Source organism: Anolis carolinensis, chromosome 4 (assembly GCF_035594765.1).
Source record: "Anolis carolinensis isolate JA03-04 chromosome 4, rAnoCar3.1.pri, whole genome shotgun sequence".
In the NCBI taxonomy this organism is placed as follows: Eukaryota; Metazoa; Chordata; class Lepidosauria; order Squamata; family Dactyloidae; genus Anolis; species Anolis carolinensis.
The window spans coordinates 207,948,170-207,966,371 of NC_085844.1; positions in this window are offsets into that span (position 1 = coordinate 207,948,170).

The window sequence follows — 18,202 nt, forward strand, 5'->3', positions numbered from 1 at the left end:
GCGGAAAGACAGCCGCGAGAGAAGAGGGATGCGGTGCATCGAGGGAAACATGACCACGAAGGCCGAGAGGCAGCAAAAACAAAAGAAAAGAAAAGAAAGAAAAAGCCACAGGCGGCAAGGCCCACACTTTAAAATACTAGGCTGGCCACCGTTGGCCGGCACGCTTCCCAGACAGGAAGAAAGAGTGGCCGCCCCAAAGGAGGCTTCTGTGCAAAATCGCACAAAGGGGTGCGGAAAGACAGCCGCGAGAGAAGAGGGATGTGGTGCATCGTGGGAAACACGACCACGAAGGCCGAGAGGCAGCAAAAGCAAAAGAAAAGAAAAGAAAGAAAAAGCCACAGGCGAAAAGGCCCACACATTGAAATACTAGGCCGGCCACCGTTGGCCGGCACGCTTCCCAGACAGGAAGAAAGAGTGGCCGCCCCAAAGGAGGCTTCTGTGCAAAATCGCACAAAGGGGTAAAGAACGACAGCCGCGAGAGAAGAGGGATGCGGTGCATCGTGGGAAACACGACCACGAAGGCCGAGAGGCAGCAAAAACCAAAGAAAAGAAAAGAAAGAAAAAGCCACAGGCGAAAAGGCCCACACATTGAAATAGGCCGGCCACCGTTGGCCGGCACGCTTCCCAGACAGGAAGAAAGAGTGGCCGCCCCAAAGGAGGCTTCTGTGCCAAATCGCACAAAGGGGTGCGGAAAGACAGCCGCGAGAGAAGAGGGATGCGGTGCATCGTGGGAAACACGACCACGAAGGCTGAGAGGCAGCAAAAACAAAAGAAAAGAAAAGAAAGAAAAAGCCACAGGCGAAAAGGCCCACATGTTGAAATACTAGGCCAGCCACCGTTGGCCGGCACGCTTCCCAGACAGGAAGAAAGAGTGGCCGCCCCAAAGGAGGCTTCTGTGCCAAATCGCACAAAGGGGTAAAGAACGACAGCCGCGAGAGAAGAGAGATGCGGTGCATCGTGGGAAACACGACCACGTAGGCCGACAGGCAGCAAAATCAAAAGAAAAGAAAGAAACAGCCACAGGCGGCAAGTCCCACATGTTAAAATACTAGGCCGGCCACAGTTGGCCGGCACACATCCCAGAGACAGAGAGAGAAGAAAAAAACCAGGAAATGTGGGCCCAAGCCCCTCAGACCCGGGGGGCCGGCCACCGTTGGCCGGCCCCACGCCCACACCCCACAACCCACGGGGAAGGGCATGTTTTCTTTCCGTCTGCTTTCGAAATGTGGGCCCAAGCCCCTCAGACCCGGGGGGCCGGCCACCTTTGGCCGGCCCCACGCCCACACCCCACAACCCACGGGGAAGGGCATGTTTTCTTTCCGTCTGCTTTCGAAATGTTGGCCCAAGCCCCTCAGACCCGGGGGGCCGGCCACCGTTGGCCGGCCCCACGCACACACCACAGAACCCACATTGGGAAGGGCATGCTTTCTTTACGTCTGCTTTTGAAATGTGGGCCCAATCCCCTTAGACCAGGGGGGCCAGCCACTGTTGGTCGGCCCCACGCCCACTCCCCACAACCCATGACACAAAGACACACTCCATGACAGCAAACCGTCAAGCCTCTGGAAAAATCAAGCCATTTTTGTAGTCAATGATTCCATTATATCGTGATATTTTGCAGCCAAATTCATAAATTAAGCAATAACAACATAACATTGCTGCATATTGAACGACTTCTTCTGTCACATTGGTTGTATAACATGAATTTTTGGTGCTTTATTAGGAAAATCATAACCTCATATGATGTGTAATATGCTTTTCTTCAACAAGTCCAATCCAAGATATTTCCTTATTTAAGCTTAGGTAGGCCCGTTCAGCTTTGATCAGTGAGACTCTTCTGTATTCAAGGAAATGTTGGGTCAATAAGACATAAAATAAAACTGAAGTCACAGTCAGCATACAGCATTACCAGCTTAAAAAACAGTGGTGTAAAAACACGGCTCTAGTCCGAGGGCTGAATACTTCACAGAGAGGAGGTAGTTTGACAGTTAAAAAACAATACAGTGTGAAATACTATTGGCCTGGCAACCAATTCTTCAATAGGCTACGAACGACCACACAGACCTCTAAGGCTTTTTGGAAGAGGAAGGTTTTAAGGCTCTGATGTTAGGTTCATGTTTCCATGGAGTTGCACTTCAGGGAAGACTTGTGTGTATTTCTGGTGTTATTAAAGTTCTCCAGCAGATGAGCTGGATAGAGGGAAATGACTTCTGTTGGTATACAGTTAAAGTAAAGTTGAGGAAGTACAAATATGAAAGATATTGTGTGTAATGGAGTAGAAATGAATCCAAAGTAGAAACAAAGCACAAATGTTGATTCCAAAGGAAACATGAAGACATAAGTAATTGTTTTTAATAGCAAAACAGAGTTTCTGGGTGGATTGATTCTCTACTTATGAGTCTGCGGAAGATTATCATCACATACTGTCGACTACACCCGCTCAAGGCAATGGTACAGTGAAAGAAGACAATTTTGAGAAGTGGTAAAGGCCAAGGTGTCCCATTTTTTTCAGTGATTCCACCATCTTCTATCATTATGCACACAGGCAAGCAAAAAAACGTTCCCATGAGACGGAACCTGCGCCCACACCTCGAAAGCAGCCGCAAAGGCACACGCCCTGACGGGCAAACAGCACTGTCCGCGTGCGCGGCCAGAGGGCAAGGGGAACCAAAGGCGGCCGTTCTGCGGCCACAACGTTGAGTACACTGCCTTTCTAGGTGAATGGGACACTGTCCCACTGTCTTTGATCATTCCACCCTCTTCTATTGTTATACCAACAGGCCAGCAAAAAACAGTTCCCACGAGACGGAACCTGCGCCCACACCTCGAAAGCAGCCGCAAAGGCACACGCCCTGACGGGCAAACGGCACCGTCCGCGTGCGCGGCCAGAGGGCAAGGGGAACCAAAGGCGGCCGTTCCGCAGCAACAGCGTCAATCACAGCCTTTCAGGGTGATGGGACACAAGGTTAACATTTTGAGAAATGCTGGCAAAATCGTAGGTGTCCCACATTCTTTGGTGATTGCACCCTCTTCTAGCGTTACACCAACAAGCCAGCAAAAAGCAGTTCCCACTCGGCGTAACCTACGCCCACACATCGAAAGCAGCCGCAAAGGCACACGCCCTGAAGGGGGAACAGCACCCTCCGCGTGCACGGCCAAAGGGCGAGGGGACCCAAAAGCGGCCGTTCAACGTCCACAGCGTAGACCACGGCATATAAAGGAGATGGGACACTAGACAACCATTTGGAGAAATGCTGGCAAAGGCGGAGGTGTCCCACTGTCTTTGATGATTCCACCCTCTGAGTTATACCAACAAGCCAGCAAAAAGCGGTTCCCACTCGACGTAACCTGCGCCCACACATCGAAAGCAGCCGCAAAGGCACACGCCCTGACGGGCAAAAGGCACCCTCCGCGTAAGCGGGCAGAGGGCTAGGGGACCCAAAGGCGGCCGTCCCGTGGCCACTGCGTCGACCACACCCGCTCAAGCCGATGGGACAGTGAAAGATGAAAATTTAGAGAAGTGCTGGCCAAGGTTGAGGTGTAGTAATCCCTGCGGCAAAACACATCCTCAAAGGTTCAGATGGACAGATACCTCTGTAAAGTGAGAGTCTGGCGTATTACTTCACCTAAAATGATTATCTGAAGTATCCACATCAAATATAACAGTGCTCTTTCTGTACAGGAACTGCGAGGATCTGGAGAAGACCAAAAAGTAATGGCTCATGAGGGAAATATTTTTTGACCGAAAAAAAAAAAGAATTGAATGAAATCCGTACTGAACCCAAAGAGGAAGCATTTCCTACCTTGGCTTTTATGGACTAATTTCCCACAGAATATCCTTCTACCTCTACAGAGTCAGTATTACAGGAGAGAAAACGTTTTGTAACTTCAGACTACAGAGATGGGCCAAAAGTAACTATATTAAGTTCAACAGGGACAAAGGAAAGATACTTCATTTCGGAAGAAATAATGGAAATCCAAGCGACTGTGTTTTGGACGCCTGGCTTGACAGCAGTGTGTGAGAAAAACATCTGGGAGTCCTTGTGGACAACAAGATTACAATGAGCCTACAATGGGTTGCGGCAGATCAAATATCCAATGGGCTTTAGGCCTGCATCAATAGGGGAATAGCGTCTAGATCCAAGGCAGTCATGCTCCCCCTCTACTCTGCCTTGGTCAGACCACACCTGGAATACTGTGTCCAACTTTGGGCACCACAGATAAATGGAGATGCGGACAAGCTTGAAAGCGTCAAGAGGAGTGCGACTAAAATGAATAAGGGTCTGGAGAACAAGCAGTATGAGGAGAGGCTTTAAGAGCTGGGCATGTTTAGCATGCAGAAGAGAAGGCAGATAGGAGACATGATAGCCATGTACAAATACGTGAGGGGAAGTCATAGGGAGGAGGGAGCAAGATTGTTTTCTGCTGCCCTGAAGACAACGGCACGGAGCAGTGGCTTCAAACAACAGGAAAGGAGATTCCACCTGAACATCAGGAAGAACTTCCTCACTGTGATGGCTGTTCGGCAGTGGAACTGTCTCCCCCGGACTGTGTTGGAGGCCCCTTCTTTGAAGCTTTTAAGCATAGGCTCGATGGCCATCTGTCGGGGATGTTTTGTATGAAACTTCCTGCGTCTTAGTTGGGGGAGAACTCGATGGCCCATGAGTTCTATTCCAACTCTACTTTTCTATGATTCCATGATTCAATGATTCGGGAAACGGCCCCTTGAGATTGATGAACCCAAAAACGACAGTGGGCAACGTTGAGTGATGATAAAGACGAGAAAGGAAGGGAAAAGAGAGAGGAAAGCATTGTAGGATAGAGGAGAGAGTTGTTGGACAGAGTCCAAAGGGGCAACCCCCCCCCCCGGCCACCAACAAAATTAGCCAAAGTTACTCTGAAGCAGAGCTGCTTAAAGGAGGAGAACTGTTGCTCTAGGAGCCGTCGGTGTCAAAATCCAAATCTGGGAAATTCAACACGGGAAGGTTGGCCTTCAGGAAGACCAGTTTCTCAACTGTTTGAGGGTCCAGCAAGCTGCGGTGGGGCGTGACTACATCTCCCGCTAGGCTGAAGACCCTTTCGCTCTGCACGCTGGTGGAAGGACAGCTGAGGAACTGGCGGGCTACGTGTGACAGATCCGGCCACATGTGTTCACGTGAAGCCCAATAGGCCAATGGATCACAAGAAATTATCTCAGGTACCTGTTGACCGAGCATTCGGCCGAGTCTACCTTTTGAGCAGAAGCCAGCAAAGAGGATTCTTCAGAGCAGGCAAGTATGGCCACCGTCTCTGCAAAAAAAACGTTTCCTGGTCGCGGCTGGAGATCCGTATCCCTACGGCAACCCACTACCGGCTCCCCGGGACTTTCAGTCTTGCCACTAGCGCTAGTGCTGGGGGTGACAGGCATTTCCGGAAGAGGGGCCGCTGTGCCCGTTTCCTCCACCCTGGCAGCAAAGACCTCCCTTACAAGGTTAACTAGTTGGGCCTTCCACACGGTAAAGTCTTTTGGGCAGACGTTGTACTTTAGCCGTGGATCACACAAGGCCGCCAGCATATGGACCTTGCTGGAAAGAAGTGGCTCAAGGCGTTTCCGTACAGCAAAGGACAACCTCCTCACCACCTCCTGGGCTGGCGGTGTCAGCGGTCCAGCCAGGGAGTCCATTGTTCGACCGGCCCCAAGCCTTTCTAGGTGCCTCCTTAGCCTCAAGACCATGGGCACTGCCTGGCTAAGAAGGGCTTTTGATTCCGAAAGGGTCTCAGTGGCATGTTTGAATGGCTTTAGTACGTCTACTAGCTGGGAGATGGTGTCCCACTCTTGCTTATTTGGAACAAGCTTGCTAACAGGCGCAACCAATGTGAGGGAGATGCCGTGTACCGCCTTCTGCTGCTTGACCATGCGTTCGAGCATTTTATAGGTTGAATTCCACCGGGTTGAGACGTCCTGGAGCAGCTTGTGCTGTGGGAGGCCTTCAAGGCTCTGCCTGTCTCTCAGCTGCCGGGCTGCCTTGATGTTCCTGTGGAAGTAGCCCGCAATCTTTCTACAGCGCTCGATCAGCAGGGCGATGTTTGTGTTGCTGGCTGGCTGCTCTTCCGGGCTCTTTAAACCTTCCTTGACGGTATTGTGAAGCAAGTGGGCCATGCAGGACACATTCTGAAACCCGGCACTTTCAACCGCTTTGATCATATTTTTACCAGCGTCAGTCACCATAAAGCCCCTCCTCATGTCTACACTGCATCCACTCCCCCATCATGTTTTCCAGATAGCTGCAGATGGTCTCTGCCTTGTGATCACGATCAACTACCTCCAATGCAAGGAGTGCCCAACGATGGGATGTATCCATACTGCCTTCCTTCTCCCACCAATGTGCCGTGAGAGAGAGGTAGGAATGGCCTCCTCCCAAGCTTGACCAAATGTCAGAGGTAAAATGGATGTGTCCTCCCATGGCGCTACGCAACATCTGTATAATGCGTTCCTTACAGCCCTCGTACAAGCCGGGAATTACTTTTCTGGAAAAGGTGTGACGGGAGGGGATTTTGTATCGGGGGCACAGTCGTTTCATAAGGCGTACGAAGCCTTCTTGTTCAACCAGGTGGAAGGGATGGTGATCTAGGGCAATCATCTCTCCCACACTTTGGGTTATCTGCTGGGGTGTGAGTAATGTTTCCCCCGTTTTCTTTCTGGGTAATGGAATGGCCCAATCCTCCAAGGTGGACTGTGTCTGCCTTCCACCATCTTCACCAGGAGAACTTTGTGTGCTAAGGCTGCCACTGGAAGGGCTTGCAGTTCCCCCTCCTACCGAAATGGAGGGATGGTGTCGCTTCATGTGAGAGCTCAACCCCGAGGTCGCAAGATGTCTCAGGTCTCTGCCTTTGCTGATATTTGCCCCACAGTGTCTACAAACTGCCAAAGTAGCACGCTGAGAGTGGACATGGAAATGGTCCCAAATATATGACCTTGGCCTCCCCACAGCCACTGTGGCGACGCCCTCAGAGATAGGAGTCGTGGGCACCGTTTCAGCAGCATGAGAAAGTCTATGGTTTGATGGTACTACCTCCTCTACCTCCTCCTCACTGTCAGTAGCGGGTGGAGGGGTGGGGTTATCTATATCCTCACTATCCACCACCTGTAGTTCCAGGACGGCAACACCTGTATGTTCCATTGATTGTCCTGTTGTCTCAGCTCCATACGACAACTGGCTCCAGGTGGAGGGCTGTGAACTTTCTGGATTCGAACAGCCAGCTTCTTCATCAAGTCCACCCACTCCCATAGTTCGGCGTTCCAGACGGATGGGACCCACCCTAACTTTTTTGGCCCCCCACAGTGTCCTGGCTGTTGCTTTACCACTAGCAGGACTTGCTCCCCCAGACCCGCGTACAGCTGAACGCTTCATGATAACGGGAGTGTTTTCTGGAGACAGAAGGAAGGATGGTAAGGTGTTGTGTAACTGGTGGGAAAAATTTGTTGTTTCTTGATTGGCAACGTGTTCTATTCTGGGTCTATTAACTGCCGCAAAAGCGTCTATTACAGTTGTAGTTATTTTTATTTCTTTACAAGGGGATACCTGTACTTTCCAGTTCTACAAAGGAGTATGGGAGCTGCAACCCTTTGGCCAAAATTGGCTTTTGATTCACAGACAGCGTCCCTGGCAGAGACAAGCAGCCCTGCTTGAGCAGGCAAGGGGCAAAACAGGCTCCCTTGTTTCCCAAAAAGGAGGTGTAGTTCTACAAAGGAGTATGGGAGCTGCAACCCTTATCCAAAATTGGCTTTAGATTTACAGCGTCCCTGGCAGAGACAAGCAGGCTCGGATCCCTTGTTTCCAAAAACCCTTTTGCGTTGAAAAAAGAAAAAAGAAAGCCCACCCCGCCCGCAAGAGGAAAAATGGCGCAGCAGAAAAATTGCTGGCCGGGTGGGAAAATGGAAAACGCCAATCTCGTGAGGAAAAAAACACCCACAGGGCAGCCCTTTGCAAAAAAAAAAAGAAAAAGAAACACCCAACTGTTTCCAAACCCACACCACCCAAACTCACCCACCCAACCTTTTCTCCCGGTCTTCTGTAGCCTAGCTCTAGCTCAGACACAGCCAAGGAAGCTGTGACGCAGCAATCTTGCCTGCTTGCCTGCCTGCCTGCCTGCCCAGAATCTCCCTTCCACCCTCTTCAGATTCCCGGTGCAAATGAGCCACGAGGCTCCCTGTGCTCGCTCTTTTCATTCAGGACGTCCTACCAGCCCCTCCCCCTGGTTAAACGTGCTCTCTGATTGGCCACAAGGTGCAAACAACACGCTAGGTTGCCCCAGTGCACTTAAACAAGTTTGGGTGATTTGCAAAAGCTTTTTTTTAAAACGAAAAAAAACGACGACATAACTAAAAACGGCCAGTCGCGGTTCGAAACCGCGATATCCAGACGTGTGGACAATCAAGGCCGTATATTGCTTCAAAACTAACGAAAATAACGAATTAATAACGGTTAACGGGGAATGAGGTAAGTGAGGTATGCCTCTGAGGATGCCTGCTATAGATGTGGGCGAAACGTCAGGAGAGAATGCTTCTGGAACATGGCCACACAGCCCGAAAGACACACAACAACCCGGTTAACGGGGAAATCGAATTATTTGAGCAAGCCTACTGGATATCTTCCTCTTGAATTATAGTTAGAAGGGATTTCCCACATCCCTAACACAAATCCCACCACTGTTGCTGTTCTTGCCAATGTAACAGCAAACTGCCAGTATGGTTGATTTCTGTAGGTGGAATTGAGGGGTATGTTGCCTTTCCGTTTGGGTGGAATACTCTGCTGGTGAAAGATTAGCTTTCATTGCACACAGCACCCTGTTTGTGAAGGAGAAGGGCAAACTAGACATAGATCCTCTTGACACAAACACTCAAATAATGAAAAGCTCAAGCATCAAATCACTTATTTGAAATAACCCAACAAAACCAGAATAGAGTAGGAATACAGCTCCAGGTTTGAAAGGATCAAATTTCTTTTTATTCCTGCTCAACAACAAAGTTCATTAGCTAGAGTTGGGAAAATGACTAATTCACAATTTAACCATACAGTTATGATTTTAAAAGGGAATTAAAAATGAAAGTGACCAAGCCACAAATCACAATCATAGCGATTTTGTTAAGATAAAAGGAAAGATGATTAAGGACTAGCTTACTGAATTTGAGAAGTTGTGTCAGCCAACAACATTCAGTCTTCCACAAATGCAAACCAGGAAACCTACCTGGAACTCATAAGGAAGCACTATCTACCATCATGATCTTGCTCACTTACTTATCCACAGCATTTGGTACTGAGAAATATGGAGATGCTATGTTGCCTATCATTGTGGTATACTACACTGACCCTTTAATGCAATTTCAAATGAGTATTGAAGAAAGTGGTTTTGCTGTGCATTGCAGATGATTACATGGAAAATCCTGGAGCAAATTTGAGGCCCAGATGGTGATTACACAAACTACAGAGCACTGGTGCACATAAAAGGCTTTTTTTGCACACCTTTCTCAGTGTTTGCTGTCTTGCCACTGTGGTTTCAAACCATATTAAATTTTAAGTGTAGACGGGGCCTTTGTTAATAGCTGTTGATATAAGTTTGGGGGTATCTTGAAAATAATATTTATTTAACTATTTATATCCTGCTTTGTATCATTGTCAACAGCTGTTGATACATCTTTAAAATGTTAATAATTGAAAATAATATTATATACAGTGTTTATTAAAATATTTATACCCCACCCTATATAATTGAATGTCAACAGAGAATTTTGGGTATTAATAACTGGAAATATAATACAGTATTTATTAAAATATTTATATCCTGCACTATATCATGAGATAGATAGCAAAACATCACAGAACTGCACAAGGGAATATGCGCCATTCAGTGACTTCACACTATCAGCCTTATCACACCTGAGCATGGATCCATTTTAAATCCGGTTTCTGCCTCCTACAGAATTCTGGGTTTTGTAATTTAATGAGGCCCAGGGCCTGCCTGGCTGAACCGTTTACAGGCCTCTTCCTAAACTACAAGCCACAGAATTTTGCAAGAGACACAAACTGGATTTGAAGTGGATCCATGCTCTAATGTGATGAGGTCCATGTTTCATCCCACTTGCTATGCATTGGATATTAAAGCTGCCAATGATAAAGGTTTGGCTGCCTTTCGCTTCCTCGTCATTACACCACCATTGTCACTTCTTTATAGACTCACTCTGGATCTAAAGCAAGCTACTATGTTCCAATCCAAATCACTCAGTTAGACATTCAGAATGCACCCAAAGCAGCCCCACGTCCCCAGTATATCTTATTCTTCAACAACAAACAATGGAAATCTGAATGAAAAGCATTTCCCTCTTCTGTTATTATAATAGTAGTATGGACCTTTCTCCTTCACCATGTTGATGGGTGACAGATAATGGAGAAGGAGATGGATCTTACCTAGCACAGTGAAGCAGGAGTCATGGCAACATACAGTGTGCTGTGATCCTTCTACATTTTTAACTTGGTTGATTGGTTTCATTTAACTTTGTTGGTCCAGTTCTGAAGGTTAAAAAAATGCCAGGGGAAACTTCTTTTTTTTCACTTTGTCAGCTGCTTAGGCAAATTAAACCTTGTCAGAAAAAGTTATCTTAAGGAAAGTAAGTCTCTGAGGCGAATGCAGGGCAGCATGATAAATTCCCAGAGAGGCAAGGAAAGAAATCAACCACTGCACAGAGAAAAATCACCCTAGGCTTTGCTCCCAGTTTTCAGGTAGGGGGAGCAAATGAGAAAGCAATTAAATGATTTGTCTGTGGCCATGGAAAATCATATTATTTCCAGGCAGGTTTTTCAGATGGCGGAATGAGATTGCATTATCCCCAATGTATGGCAAATGGGCCAAATTTGCATTATGCCATGCTCAGCACAGGTACAAAACTGTCTGCTTCAGGTTTGGAGATATATACTATTGTGGTTTTCATTTGTTAATGTTAAAAAATAGGCAGAAGTACATCACATTCAGGATAGAAGGTGGAAATAAAGATGTTAAACTATAGAGAAACTGACTAAAGGGAAACAGGAAATCCTCTTTTGAAACTAATGTGTGTATCTATGTTTGTATTTTAGTTTTATGTTTGATTAGAGCAGAGATTTAGGTTAGTGAGAGAAATTGTGTAGTAAGTTACGTAAATCTTGTTCAAGTATATTTATGTTTGTATGGATATTGTTGTTTTCTTTGTGTTTTTCTCTGTTAAAATCAAATTTAAAAGGAGAGAGAGAGGGGGAGAGAGACTGCTCCAAACAGATTATAATTTAAACTGGTTAGACTGAGGATTGCTCAGCAGAGAGTAGGCCAAATGTTTTTAATATTATAATGGTACCCCAGTTTTGGAATATATTTCCTAGTTCCAGCACCATCCCTTATTTATGTATTTGAAATTTATAAATCTGTTTTTAATGTTGAGATACCTCTGAGTGGGCCTCCTGGTGGCGCAGTGGATTAAACTGCTACACTGCTGAACTTGCTGACCAAAAGGTTGGAGGTTCAAATCTGGGGAGCAGGGTGAGCTCCCGCTGTTAGCCCCAACTTCTGCCAACCTAGCCGTTCGAAAACATGCAAATGTGAATAGATCAATAGGTACCACTCCGGCGGGAAGGTAATGGTGCTCCATGCAGTCATGCTAGCCTTGGAGGTGTCTGGACAATGCTGGCTCTTCGGCTTAGAAATGGAGATGAGCACCAACCCTCAGAGTCAGACACGACTAGACTTAATGTCAGGGGAAGCCTTTATCTTTACTACCTCTGAATTTCATTAGTCATATTTTATGTTATTGATGTGGTTTCATGTTCAACTTTGTATTTCAACTGAGTTCATGATTCTTTTATTGTAAGACATTAGAAATGTCATGAATAAAAATACAAACTGTACCATCAATCTAGACAGAGTGATTTTCAAATTGACTTTCAATTTGCTTCTATGTGGCCAACATCATACCAAATTAGTAACTAAGAGTGGCTAGCACTGAAGAAAGATATCACCAAAGAAGAAGCGAAAGAGGATACAGGTTTACATGATGTTGGACATGAGTTCTGTTAGATGTTTTAAAAGGTGCTTTTAGGATGTTTTAAAGATATTTTTAAAGATGTTTTAAAGATGTTTTAAGATGTTTTTAAATTGTTGATTTTAGCCGGTTCTTGTAAGCTGCCCCGAGCCCTAGGGGAGTGGCGGCATATAAGTTTGAAAAATAAATAAATAAATAAATAATATATTGGTATAGATGTATACACACACACACACACACATATATATTAGGCATGTCCAATCAATGAAAAAAATGTTTCAATTCTCATTTCTAAAGTAGGGGGCGCCGGCGCTTCGATATAGAAACTATTTCCGATTTTTTCCCTCAAAAATTTCAGATATTTCCAAAAATTCATAATGTTTCTAAATGTTTCTAAAATGGCGGACGCGCATGCGCAATCGCCAGAAAAAACAGCACCCAGGGGAGAAATTTACAGGGCTCTCCCGCCCTCATTTCTTGAGCTATCCCAATCAAATTTGGTACAGTGGGAGAACACATTCAACCCTCCTAGCTCACCAAATTGCAGAAAATTTCCTGTATCCTCCAATTTTTGGCGAATTTTCATATTTTTTATAATAAACTATTTTTTAATAATTGAAGAAACCTGTTCCTGGTTTGAAAGTTTTATTTCCTGTTCAAATGTGTTTTTTTTTCAATGTGAAAGTCCTTCTTCCACTTGTTTAACTTTGTTTCTGTGTCCGATTTTCCCTTTGTAATATTTTTAAGGAAAAAGGACACTGGAAATCAATGCTATGTCTTGCTATGCGCTCCCAGAAGCCCCAGACCCAATGCCTTCATTAGAAATTTACCTGTGACCAAGCCAGGCAATGCTCAGGCACTATGTGCCCTGCAGACTAGGACGTGGAACAATAGCTTCAAACTACAGGAAAGGAGATTCCACCTGAACATCAGGAAGAACTTCCTCACTGTGAGAGCTGTTTGGCAGTGGAACTCTCTCCCCCGGACTGTAGTGGAGGCTCCTTCTTTGGAGGCTTTTAAGCAGAAGCTAGATGGTCTTCTGTCAGGGGTGCTTTGAATGAGATTTTCCTGCTTCTTGCAGGGGGTTGGACTGGATGGCCCATGAGGTCTGTTGCAACTTTACGATTCTATGATTCCAGGGAAAAGAGATAGGAAGCCCTTTCTTCTTGTCAAGGTCACCCCCCCCCCCACACACACACACCAAATCTCTCTGCACAAAATTACTTTTCCTCCTTTGTGAAGCAAAATGGAAAGGAAGTGGTAGGATCAAGTACAGAAGAGCAGGCCAATTAATGGGAAAATTTGTAAAAGAATCACACCCAGTACTTATAGTATTTAAAAAAATCAATGTATTAAGGGAGCATTATTGCAGTGTAGCTACTCAATTTGGGCACGTCTCTAGGATGCAAAAAATTATCTCAGGACCATTAGAAAACATTTTTTACATCTTTCAGGAAAATAGAACATTTCTGAGATGATCTGAAAATCTTCACATGAAACAATGAGATGAAAAAGGATGTACATCAGTACTATTTTTCATAATGAAGCATGAACAACAACAAAACAACACACATTACTGTTGCTATACTCATTTATTTTATATCCTTTGTAATTATTGAAGTTGGTTTGATGGCCACCTTATTAGAAATCCCATTTTTTGAAGTTTATTTATTTTGTGTCAAAAAGCATTGCATAACAAATACATTTTAAAATGATGAAAAAAAAAGGAAATCACAAGCAACTAAATAGTTTTAGACCAAAAACGGGCAACAGCAACCGCATTATCCGTAGCTTTAAACAACTCCTCCTCTGTGCATAAGGCAGGACATTGTGGGCAAGCATACATATGCGGAGTTGTTTGTTCTGCTCCACAGTCACACAAGGTGGAGGATTCCTCCAGGTAGTGCCACCTTGCCAAGTTGTCTTTAGATCTACCCACTCCACTTCTGAGTCTGTTCAGGGACTTCCAAGTTGCATTGGATAAATTTTTTGGAGTTAGAATTTAACATTTTAAAATCCATTATCAGTTTAAACCAAAGCCTGACAGAGGATTAAAATTATAGTGTTTTTCCTTCCAGTGCAGTGAAAACAAGCACCTGCCGTTGTAGACGCCATTCAGAAAACATCTGCCTTTGGCAACCTTTGCATCTGATCACTTTTATAAAAGGCACCAAACCATTCACAAGCAAATCCACCAGCCCAAACTGCTTAATGATACATGTGCTGCAGAATATAAAAGTTTACAAGCTTAGAGCAGAGTGATTTACAGAATATTCCACTATCAGCTGCAATGAGCACTGAGACACAGTCAAAGCTGCACCATTTCACAGTAAGGCCGGGAAAGCAGTTATTTCATGGTCCACCTCTGTTTGCTTGAATCATTAACTGAGATAAAAGTCACTTCAGTCACCAGTTAATTTGGTTGCTTTGAGTAGCTAATGCTGTCTGATTGCCACTAATCATCCTCCTTTAGAGGATAGGGGGGTATGTTGAGGCTTGAGCTGGACATGCATGGAGAGTTGATGTAAGGCCAATGCTCACAATTTTATTTGCAGCAATGCCCTGAAAGCAAGCATGGTGTAATGGTTTGAGCATTGGACTACGACTGGAGACCAGGGTTGAAATCCATGCTAAGTCATGGAAATCCACTGGGTGATCTTGGTTAAGTCACGCACTCTTAGCATCAGAGAAAGACAAAGGAGACCACTTCTGAACAAATCTTGCCAAGAAACCCCCATGATGAATTTGCCTTAGGGTCACAATAGATTGGAAAAAAATCTTGACACACAGCAATAACAAGGTGTCCCTAAAGCTCTAAAATCTCATAAACTGGAGAGTTACAATGCTGCTTTATTTGAAATAATTATGGCTAGTAAATATTAGACACTACAATGACACCTTTTGAGAATTATGATTGTGTTATTTTTAAAAACAAACCGTTTTGTACTTCAATTTTTTTTAGCAATTTGACAACCATAGTCAAGGTGCTAGTTATGACTTGAAAAGTGCCATGCATTGGAGGCTGTATTCTCCCATATGAACCTGAACAGATTTTGAGATCTTCCAGGAAAACTCTTCTGTTCTTTTGACTTGCAAGCATAGCTGATGGGAATATGGGATAGAATCTTCTTGGTGAGTTTTCTCAGATGCTGAAATTCCCTACTTACAGAATATAGCTCCTGTCTTAAGAAGATTGTTGTTGTTACTCTTGTTGTTGCCAGAAGGTTTTGGGAAGTGGGAAATGGAACTTAAAATGTACTGTATTGTTTCTGGTATTTTAAATGGATATGTTTGGTAATTGCTTTTAATTCTATTGATGGTTTTATTTCTATTTAATGTGTGTGGTTTTTTGGGGTTTTTTACTGAGATGATGTTTGATGTGTATCTGTTTTAATTTTTCTAATCTGTTTGAGTCCCAGATCTGGTGGAAAGGTAGGATGCAAATGAAATAGTGAATGAAAGAATGGAAGAAGGACAGAACTGAATAACCAAAGATCCAATCCAATCCAAGTAGTGAGAAGCCTGATAATTGTACCACTCAAGTCTTGGAGCTTCTTGTCAACAGGGCTGTAGGGATTGTAGCCTTCATCTTATTGAAACCAGGTGAGCTTCCATTCCTTGAACCTGAACCAGATCCTGCTCAGTTTATTTTTTGTAGTGTACTTACGCAGGCATACCTAAATAGTATACCCCGAAAGCATCAGATCCTTTCTGATCTTGGTAGCCAAGCAGGGGCAGCCCTGGTCAGTAGTTGAATAGGAGAAGAAGCAGAAACTAGCAGAACCACCTCTGAGTATGTCTTGCCTATAAAATTCATGGGGTTGTCATACATTGATGGATTACTTGATAGCACATTCACACCCATGCCCACATGTACAAGCTAGTAAAAAATGTTCATATACTTTAAATGTTTTTTTTAATTAAGGCACAGAGTGTGTGCTTTTTGTCATTTGCCTGTTACAATTACTAGCACTTCAAGGCAGGATTAGTTACAGTCTATCCACATACGTAACTCATTCCCACTAAAGTCTGGATGTGCTGAAAACCTTTGATAGTTCCTAGGATAGCATAACTGTTGACTGTTGACTGATGATAGGAATGATCCCGATTAATCCTCTGTTGTTCCTCTTTTTCAGCTGGTATCAAATGTCCCAGTTTCTCTTTTATCCCTCCACGATTCCCCTTTGTCTTCAGATTGATTCAGTTATTGCAAAGTGAATCCAAAAGGCAAAATCAGTTTGTACTCAATTCAGCAGGAGGGAAGAGGAGGGGAGGTGGTGGAGTCATGCCTTTCCCAATGGGCTCAGGTAAAAGTAAATTACTGCAACCTCTTCTAGTTTGGGAATTCTTCCCCATTAATAACTTTTGCCATATTTATCCCGTTATGATGCTGAATGACCAACTTGTTCTGTTTTTCAATCTGTTACGGTAAATGTTGGACTATGGGGTAGACTCACCAATCATTTCATGATGTTAACATTTTGTTAAATGTTCATGGATTGGGCGTGTCACTGCCTATTGCACTTGAAATTACCACTAGATTGAGGCCAGAACCAAGATATTGGGGGAGATGATGTCAAGGGGTCATAAGACATGAGCCCAAGTACATCTGTTCTTTTTTTTAAAAAAAATCTACTTATCTTCCAGTTTTTCCTTGTGACAGCTAGCCTTAACTTTAGCATTTAGCTACAACCACAGTCAGTTGAGGTGGAAAGCAAATCCAAGTGGATCTATGCTCAAGAAAAACAATGTCTCCTAAGAATATATAAATAAAGTAACCTTTTTAGAGTTTTAGGGACATTTTGTTGTTGCTGTGTGCTCTCAAGTTGTTTCCAATGCATGGTGACCCCAAGGCAAATCTATCATGGGGTTTTCTTGGAAATATTTGTAGTTTTTTAAAAAAAGTTCTACTGCCATTTGCAATATAAGTACCAAGATATTCATTTATTTATTTAAGCTATTTCTACTTCACCTTTCCTCCATGGCCAGACCCAAAGCAGAGATACATCTTGTCAAGTTGACAATTCTTTGCCCACTTGAAGGATAAAAGTACATTAACACACTTGGGAAAACTCATAGACTCTGTTTAAAGGACAATGAACAGCCTGAGCCGAAGATGACTATTTGAAAATATAGCTTGAAAAGAGCCACTGTAGAAATTAGTTCTATTATCTTGCAATCAGTTTAAGACTAATCAGTACAATCTCTCAGCTTCAATTTGAAATGCATTGATTCTTATTCATAGGATGACTGTTCAGATAATGGGTTCAAAGTTTGTTTTTTGACAGCTGATTAAATGTAAAGGGAAAACTTGAAGTCCAAGTGCAAATGCAATACTGAAATATCTAGCCATCATGTAGTACGGTGGTAAAAAAAAACCTTTCCATTAAGGATCTGCTTTGAAGTGACTGGATAGAGCATATGGAAGGATATTCCCCATGTAAGCAAAAACTAGCCTGAAAACTAAAGAATGACATCTCATGTAAAGCACTGTTTGTTAAAGTGCACACAGCAGTATTCCTGTTCAGATGTTCTCAAAAGATTGCTTGTCTTGCAGCCATAAAATCCTTCTGTTGAAAAAACAACACATGCACAGGAGACTAGAGGCACCACCAAACAAATTCTTTTCTTTTAACAAAATCTACTACTATAACTTCATAGAAGTCTAAAATAACTACCATGAAAAGATGTTCCACCTAATTATTAGGAAGAATTTCCTGATGATAAGAACTGTTGGGTAATGGACTATACTGCTCTTGAGTGTGGCAGAGTTTCCTTTTTTCTAAGTTTTTAAGCAGAGACTGGATGGCCATCTGTCAGGACTGCTTTGATTGTGTGTTCCTGAATGGCAGGGGGTTGGACTGGATGGCCCTTGTGGTCTCTGTGATTCTATGATGAATAATCAATGAAAGAAAGGCAAATTATCGTAACTATTTCCATCTTCACATAAATCCCTTTGTTTAAATAGTGGTGTTCCCTACCCTTATCTTGTTTATAACATACAAAGAGCAGCTGCCACATGTTATCCATCTGTCCTGATATGGCAGAGCAATCCAAGTTTATCCTCTATTGTTCCACTTTTTAAGAAGCTTTTAAAATGTTCCAATTTCTCTCCCATTTTCCCTTTGTCCTCAGCTAAATTTAATTGCGGCAAAA